At 47.1% G+C, this 8,832-nt stretch overlaps 1 pseudogene; it reads left to right on the top strand.

The window, feature by feature from the left end:
* The first annotated feature begins 5,710 nt into the window (after window positions 1-5,710).
* LOC139823557 (putative nuclease HARBI1) lies at window positions 5,711-7,091 on the top strand (annotated as a pseudogene).
* Window positions 7,092-8,832: the final 1,741 nt, after the last annotated feature.

Below are 8,832 nucleotides of genomic sequence, written 5' to 3'. Positions count from 1 at the left end.
TACAGTAGTTAGATCGTATTCGACGGGGAAATTCGAGCGTTGCGAGGCGTGCGTGACGATAGGGCGTGAACCTGGAATCTCGGAGACGTAGCGTCTAAAAAACGCACCGATAGCTTGCCTGGCGCACGGAAGGAAACAAAACCCGCATAAGAATGGCGACCGTGACAGGATACGCGTAATTCGATTGCGTGCGAATCGTAACGCGAGAACGAAAACCGATAGAGAATAATAGTCTGCAGAGAAATTAGAATTTCTTGCGAAACGAAAACAATGGCGACCGTTTAGTGAAATTAGTAGAACCTAGGCGTGCGAATAAAAGAGTCTGTGTGGGAACGTATTACAACGTGCGGTTCGGGACGCGAAGTTGCGAACAACTCAAATCGGTTCGCGACATAAAAATTCGTGTGGAGAACGTACGACGTTGACCACCAAGACCGGGAAAAGGGCACAAAAGCCAAATAAAGGTCAAATCACGTAAAGCGGTACGCGAAAATTAAGAGTGCTGTAACGGGAGAAAGGTGATTAGTAGCGCGAAAAGGGGTACAATCAATAGCACGCGTGTAAGAATATCGAAACAACGTGCGCCACATACGACGCGAAATTGCGAATAATAGTAATTATCGTGACAAAATAATTCGCGCGAAAAGGGTACGGATATTCCACGCGAATCGACCCGTAGCGCGGAGGAAACGCGAAGATTCCGATAGGAAAAGCGTGAAGAGATTGAATCTCGAAAATTAATGCAGACACCCGTTATACATGGTATACGGCAGTCGAACGAAACGACCGAAAGTCACCACATACCGGGTGGGCAACAATCGCGACGAGCGGGCAAATCAGCGTCACATACCGGGTGGAACTGAAAAAGGTCGGAAATGGATTAAATATATCCAAAATAAAAAAATCGTTCATTAGGCGACGGGATAGCGACACTAGGTAGCGAGACGCGCGAACGCGAATAAAACGTGCGGAAAAAGGTACGCGTGGTCGTAACGCCAAAAAGGGCGCACGATCGAGAAAACAACGCGGCTAAAAACGTACGAGCGTTACGGGCGCTGAATAAGGTGATTGCGACTGGCATTAGTCGAGAACGTAACAAGAAACGGCGAAACGCGGCCGAAAAGGGTGCGCGTGGAAAGGCGGCGCGAGAAAAGTCCCAAGCGGGCATGCCAAATTTACAAAGGACACCCGTGGGCGTAAAAACGCGATCGAAAGGAACGGCAACGCCGAAAGAGCAGATCAGAGAGAACGCGAGAATAAACGCGAGTCAAAATCAAACGCAAAATATTCCCATAATCGTCTATCGTGACGAAGACGACGAAATGGCGAACGCACAGCAGTCGAACGAAAATACGTTGCATGTAAACGAAAACGAGGGTAACCAAGCGTTGAACCTTAGCAATGAACAACAGCGTAATATAGCCGACGTGAACGCGATGAGACAACAAAATGCGGAATTAGTCGGAATAATTCAGCAGATGACGGAACAAATGCGACAATTGAGAGACGAGACGCGCGAAAATCGTGAGTTGCTCGATAACCATCGGAGCGGACGCGAGCTATCGGCCGGAAGACGGTCTGACGAAAAAATTAACTCCCGTGTCTTCGACGAGGAACACGCGCGACGCTACGCGCCACAAGAATTGGTACCATTAGGGGTCAGACTTCCACGAGGGGGCTGGATAAAAAATTCGTTTGATGAAGTGATATACAGAGGAAAAAGCGATAAGCAAAATCCGATGCGATTTTTGCAGAAATTCGAAAAATTGGCGTTGTACGAAAACGTTCCAGAAGACGAACAGTTGCATTACTTTGGACGGTGCATGCGTGGAGCAGCCAGTCAATGGTTTGAGCTTCAGATGGCGGAGGACATAACCGAAATAAAGCGCCTGTTTACGCAAACGTATTGGGGCTGTCAAGCACAGATGCGGTCCAGACAGCGCGTATAATTTGGAAAATACCGAGCCAAAGAAGACCAGATGTCGATGGCGGAGTACGCTTTGGGCGTGGCGCGCCAAGCGAAAACACTGCTACCGCCAATGATGGACGAAAAGATCGTGCAAACCGTCAGAGAACATTTCGATACGGACATGGCAAGGGAGTTGAGGCCATCAGTGGTCAAGACAGTCAACGATATGGTGGAGATGTTAGACACCATAGAAAATGAAAGAGAGACGCGAAAGTTACGCGCGGATGCGCGACGCGCAAATGAAAACAGCGGGAACAACCGCGCAAATAACGCAAGAGTACCCGAGCAAGGGAAATCAACCAATCGCGGAGGCGCGAGCGACCGAAAGGCGGATGGACGTTACAACAATTCAGCCAGACGCGACACGGCGAACAAGGGACAGTCGTCGTATAACAAATCGCCAGGATGGCGAAAGACGGACTCGCCAGAGGCGCGGCGCAAGGGCGCGGTCGACATCGTCGAACTACCGGACAGCGGAGACGACGATGCGAAACCTAAGGTTACGAGGTACACGCGAGAACGCGAGGCGGAAGCGAGGCGCGAACGCGGTACAAACAAGTCGTCGTCTGCGAAGAATACGAGTAATACGTACGATCGCGGAAGAAAACTCGCGGCGATAACAGCCGTAGGTCACAACGATGACCAAGCCACACGTGAGGAAGAAGATGAGAGAAGCGATGTCGAGTCGAGCGAGGACGATCGAGAGTACGCGGACGAGAAGGCTTGTTGCGCGATAATACGCGATGGCGAAGGCACGAGCGGCAAAGCGGATGGCGAAAAAGTACCGAGCGAGATCACCGAAAGCCCGGTAAACATAATTCGGACGCGCGAAATCGTTCGGGAACTCGACGAGGACATGGCGAAGGAGCAGGCGAAGAAAGTCGATCAGGCGGACGTGCCAATGATCGACATGAGATTCGGCAGATGCAGCACTAAAGCGCTAGTCGATACCGGAGCGCAAGTCACGGCGATGACCCGTGCCTTTTACGACCAACTGCGCGAATCGAACGAAGAAATGGAATTGTTACCGATCAAGAAATTCACCCTGAGAGGAGCATTTTCGGAAAAAGGATCTACCATTTCCAGCAAAGTTCGAATAGTCTTCGAGTATAAAAACGAGCGATACACGCACGAATTCTTCATAGTGGAGAACCTTGCGTACGAAATCGTATTGGGAATCGATTTCCTGGTAAAATACAGGATGATGTTGGCATGTGACGACGAAATCGACGTCAAGTTCCGTAAATCGATTGATCCAATCCTACGCGTAAATGCGATCGAACGCGAAGAAGCGGCGAAACAGCAGTTGCAGGAAATTTTGGACAAACATGCCGAACTGTTCAACGGAGAGATTGGTCGGGTGAACCATTACGAACATCGCATCGACATGAACGTAACACGCCCGTACAAAAAAAAACCATACCCGATACCGGAAATTCACATAAATCGTGTTAGAAAGTATATCAAGGAGCTCGAGCGAAAAGGTGCAACCGCACGCGCCGGGTTGACCAACTGCCATTGACATTGATGGCGGAGCTGCGCGGAACGGCGACAAACCAGCAGGATGAGCCCAGCGGCAAGTTTCGGAGCCCATCCACCGGGGAGGAGACCTCCGGGGACGAGGGGGACATCCCCGATTAAGCCTAAGTTGCGCGAGCGTTCCGAGGACGGAAGCGGGACACAAGTTGTTTTCGTTTACATGATTTTCAGGTCATGATGTAGTTATTTCCTATCGCATTGATTTCTTAGAGTCATCGAGTTTACCCGTCCGGCGCTATTAATGTTAAGACATGCAACAGCGGTTGCCGAGCAGCGGCTCGTATAGTTAGTAAGACGTTCTTTTCCAATCCACAATTCTAGCTTCTCTTCGGCACGACGATGCCAGCCCGACCAGGAGCGAAAGAGTTCAATTTGTTCTGAACAGGTGCGTGGAGCGGTAACGCACCGGTAAGTTAGATGGTAGAGTCAAACACGATCTCCGAAGCGCGGGCACTTAGTGCACGTACCGCGCGCGTTACGCGAGTAAGAGCCGAACTGCCGACTCCTGGGATCCCCAAAAGGGGAATCCACGAGAAACCAGCACGATCCGATTACGCAAACACGGGGTTTGCCGGACAACCGGCGAAAACACGAACGGGGCGCTGTAGCGCCAAACGGCGGAAACTGCAACCAGAGGGAGGCCTCACCGACCCCTGGAACCAACCGCGAACGCGATCCGAACGCGCAAACATCCGGTTTGCCGGACAATTGGCGAAATCGCGAACCGAGCATCGGAGCGGAAAAAGGCCGAATCTGCGTACTCAATGGGGCTAGACAGACCCCAGGAACCGATCGCGAGCGCGATCCGGGCGCGCAAACATAGGGTTTGCCGGACAAGTTGCGAAATCGCGAACCGAGCGTCGGAGCGGAGTAGAACCGAATCTGCGTACTCAGGGGAATTAGCTGGACCCCAGGAATCGATCGAGAGCGCGATCCGAGCGCGCAAACATAGGGTTTGCCGGACAACTTACGAAATCGCGAACCGAGCGTCGGAACGGAAAGAGGTCAAAACCGCGTGCTCAGGGAAGGTAAATAGGACCCAGGAATTGATTACGAACGAAATCCGATCATTCAGACACACGGTTCGCCGGACAATTGCGAACTTCCGAACCAAGGGTCGTAGCGGAAAAAGGTTTAAACTGCGTCCTAGGGTATACCTAGTACACCCGAGGAACGAATCGCGGTCGAGATCCGACCATCCGAAAGGCGGGGTGCTCGGACAGTCCGGGTAACCGATGATCCCAGACGTCGGCTACAGGAAGTCAGGCCGGAATACGGTTAGTAGGGACCGGGGGAATAGGCAGATGGGTCGCCGCCATCGGCGGACACTTAGAAAGCGACCTGGACGTCATCTCCAGGAAGTCGACCCGGAATCGGCATTAGGGACGTAGGAGAGGCCGTGCGCGAGGGTCGGCGCCATCAAAAGTCCATTATTGAAAAAGTTGAAAAACCGCTACTCGGGAGCTGATTAAGCGCGTCGTAAATAGTGTACTAGCGGCGGAAATTTCCATCGCGAACATCTGGCGCACACCTGGCGAGCCGAAACTCGTAAACAGCTATTGTAACGGCGTAGAATGGAAAATTACCGCGAGGAGAAAGCGGCCGAGACCCCATGGTGGGGGTAAAACTTCGGTGGTAGGGAGCCCGAGAGAGGAATATTCCTCGTGGCAGTCTCTCGTGGGCGCTCGAACGGTAGCTATCTTCTCGCGCGTATGTCCCGGCGTATCGTAGTTAATATCGCGAACGCGAAACGGAATACGATTTGTAAGCCTACCGCAGTGTCCGAAACAAACGGGAACGCCCGCTAACAGCGTTACGTGACGTCGATACGAAAGGCGTAATGCCGGGATTACGATGAATTTAACGTAACGGAACGCGACGGACGCGAAGTAACGTAACGTGAACTTAAGAAATTGCGATCGCCGTAACGTGAAGCAGCGTGCATTTGAAAAATGATTTGACAGCTTGGTGTGAATAGAAGATTTGTTGTCATTCTCGTTGGTAGTTCCTGCTTGGTAATTCCAAATGAATTCTGCTATGAGGCATTATCAGTATTTAAACTTAATTTTGGCCGGATATTTGTATCTTCAACTGCGGAAGAAAAAACGAGTACGAACCGTTGGTGTGAGAGAGATTTTTCGAAGAAGAACCCAGTTTGGTGATGTACATAATTTACTTGAAGAACTTCGTTTTCGTGATCTACACTTTTTTTTTTATTTACACAAGGATGAATGTCGAAAGGTAAGATTTAATGATTGTCTAGTATAAAATATAATCATTTTTACAAATTAATGTCTGCTTTCCTACATTCTGGTACCTCTTGATCTTGCTTGGTCTACTGATAAAGAAGCGCTTAGATAAATATTTTTCTGGCACAGAGTTTATTTTTACAAATTATATGTTCGCTTTCTTAGATTCGAGTATCTCCTGAGCTTGGTTGGTCCACTGATAAAGAAGCGAGAAATGTACACTGCTCTTTCACCCACTCAGAGGCTTGCTATGACATTGAGGTAAGATCATCAATGTTCGCTTATCTTATCAATTAAGTCTCAGGAGTGACAGGAGTCGATTCAATTTGTAGCTTTGCAGATTCTTGGCAGCAGGAGACAGTCAGTATACTCTGAGCTTTTCCTATCGATGTGGCCAGAGCACTGTCTCTCAGATCCTGGCCAAAACCACTCGAGCACTTGTCAGTGTATTAAAGAGTGTATTTGTGAACCCTCCAGCAAATGAAGCGGAGTGGCGTGAGGTGAGTGCTGGATTTTGAGAAGAATGGCAGTTTCCTCATTGTGTGGGGGCCATCGATGGGAAGCACGTTCAAATACAGGCCCCACAAGCTTCCCAAAGTGTTTATTTTAATTACAAGAAGACATTTAGCATGGTTCTATTGGCAGTTTGTGATGCACACTACAATTTCATCATGCTGGATGTAGGAGCAGAAGGCTCACAAAGTGATGGCGAAGTTTTTCAATCGTCTGAAATGGGTCGGCGATTGAATGATGGATCCCTTAACTTGCCGAATTCAAGTCACCTACCAGGAACTGTGGTAGACATGCCCTACTTCCTTGTAGGAGATGCAGCTTTCCCTTTGAAACCTTTCCTGATGAAACCCTATGGCGAACGCAACATACCCCATGACAAGTCTGTGTATAACTTCAGGTTGAGCAGAGCAAGGAGAGTAATTGAAAATGCTTTTGGCATTTTAGCGGCTCGTTGGAGGATTTTCCGTCACCCCATTATTGCTACAGAAGACAATGTGGAAAGCATCATTGAATGTGCTGTTTGCCTCCACAATTTTATCCGCAAGACAGGCGACAGGAAACTCAACCTATCATATTGCCCCCCTTCTTTTGTGGACCAGGAATTGCCAACTGGCGAACTGGTAGAGGGAGAATGGCATGACATTGTCGCTGGGGAGAATGGAGCCATCATTGATGGTCCACGGATGGGAGCAAGAAATGCTGATGTTCTTGGAGTATTACAACAGAGAGATACACTGAAAGAGTTTGTAAATGGGCCTGGGGCTATGCGCCATCAAGACAATATTGTGAGGATCCGGCAAGGAATTATCCCCCTTCAATAGCTGTAGATTCCGATAATTTGTCTAGTGTAATTTATTATTATTTTGCGTCATGTTGTTTCTCGCTTTTATTGGTCAAGAGTTGTTCAGTTGCGTTCGCCGCAAGTGTAAATTACTGTACTTTGGAACGATGCAACTGTATCATTATACATGCAATTATACGAAAACAACTCGATGTAGAGATGACATGAAAATTTAATTAAACCTAGCAGGACAGATTTAGAAATAAAGTACTTCTTTGAAGTATGTACTTTATTTCTAAATCTGTCCTTCGGATTTACATCGGATATCTCGAATCGGAGAAAAATTCGAAAAGATTCCGAAGAAAGGTACGTGGGAACAAAAAATTCTCCATTCTATTTTCCAATTCTCCTTTTCGTTTTATTGGTATTGGGTTCGCTATCACGATTACTGAATGGACTCACAATTATTCGCTTTCGATATCGCGGATACCTTAATTAATTCGACATACATAGAACGATAATGTCATGCGATCTACGCTTACGACCATGATATTTGAAATAAAATAAATAGAAATACGAAACATAATAAAATGTTTTTATTGAAACACAAAGGAAACGTTTTTATTTTCAAATAAAACTCATTTCGTAAAACCTCTAACAATACACAATATTTAAATAGAACAATAAAGTAATATGTTAAAACACGTAATTAATTCGGTACTTCCGGTACTTTTAAATCTTCAGCCTCCTCTTCACAATCTTGAATGATAGATCTAAATTTCCTCCTGTACTTCAGTTTCAATCCCATATTTGTTAGACTCTTGAGGCAAGATTCAACACTTTTGCCGATCAAGACGTCTGGATCATTCATATCAATTAAAGGTGATGGAGCAGCAGTACTATTAGGTGTAGCCATAGATTTGTTCAGATTGACGAGAGTCTCTTTGAACATATCAGCCGTTTCGTCCACCTTTGACTTCTTGCACCGACCTGTAGGTCCTAAGTAGGGCAAGCTTGCAGCAGCTGATAATGAGCTACACCCAGGTAAAGGTAACGAGAGAGGAGAGCAGGTAGCAATCACTCTAAATGGAGCACTAACATTATCCACAGCCTGCTCGCTCAATATTGTTTCTACGCTGCCTGAAGATCCCAATGACGGCGGAAGCGACAGCTCTTCATCTGTTGGCGACAAAGTTGGTGAAAATGTGGCTGCGGACACCGACGCCTTTGGTGGAAAATTATTCACAGATCTGCACCAAAAATAAAAAAATTACCCAACCGGGAAAAAAAATTATATGTAACTATATATAATTATATATAAATATATATGATTATATGTGATTATATATGAAATTTGGTGCTTTATATAAAATTATATATGGGTCCATATATCATAAACTTACTTTCTTTTTCTAATGTGAGGTGTCAGAAACGACATGACAATGTATAGGGGCCAATCTGGACAGGTTGAGGCCGCTGCTCCAGACCTCCCTTCCTGCTCAAGAATACGCTTCTCCTTCGCGAACCTCTCGCGAAGAGTATGCCACCTGGCCGTACAATCTGTGACCGATGCTAAAATCATGACAAAAGATATAGAAAACATATATAAACTGTTTTCAATTAAAAAAATGCAACATAACTGCAACAACTTACCATTCACTGTTTCGGCCACACTCTTCCACGCAGAGTCTTTTATTCCGACATTCTTGAATCCTGCATGCGCCTTATCATATATTTCGGGATGCGCCCGCACACACTCTACTAATAAAGTATCGTTGATC

This window comes from Temnothorax longispinosus, unplaced genomic scaffold (genome assembly GCF_030848805.1).
Source record: "Temnothorax longispinosus isolate EJ_2023e unplaced genomic scaffold, Tlon_JGU_v1 HiC_scaffold_13, whole genome shotgun sequence".
NCBI lineage: Eukaryota > Metazoa > Arthropoda > Insecta > Hymenoptera > Formicidae > Temnothorax > Temnothorax longispinosus.
Note: the sequence above shows the minus strand (reverse complement) of the source record. Positions and strands in the feature narration are given on the sequence as shown.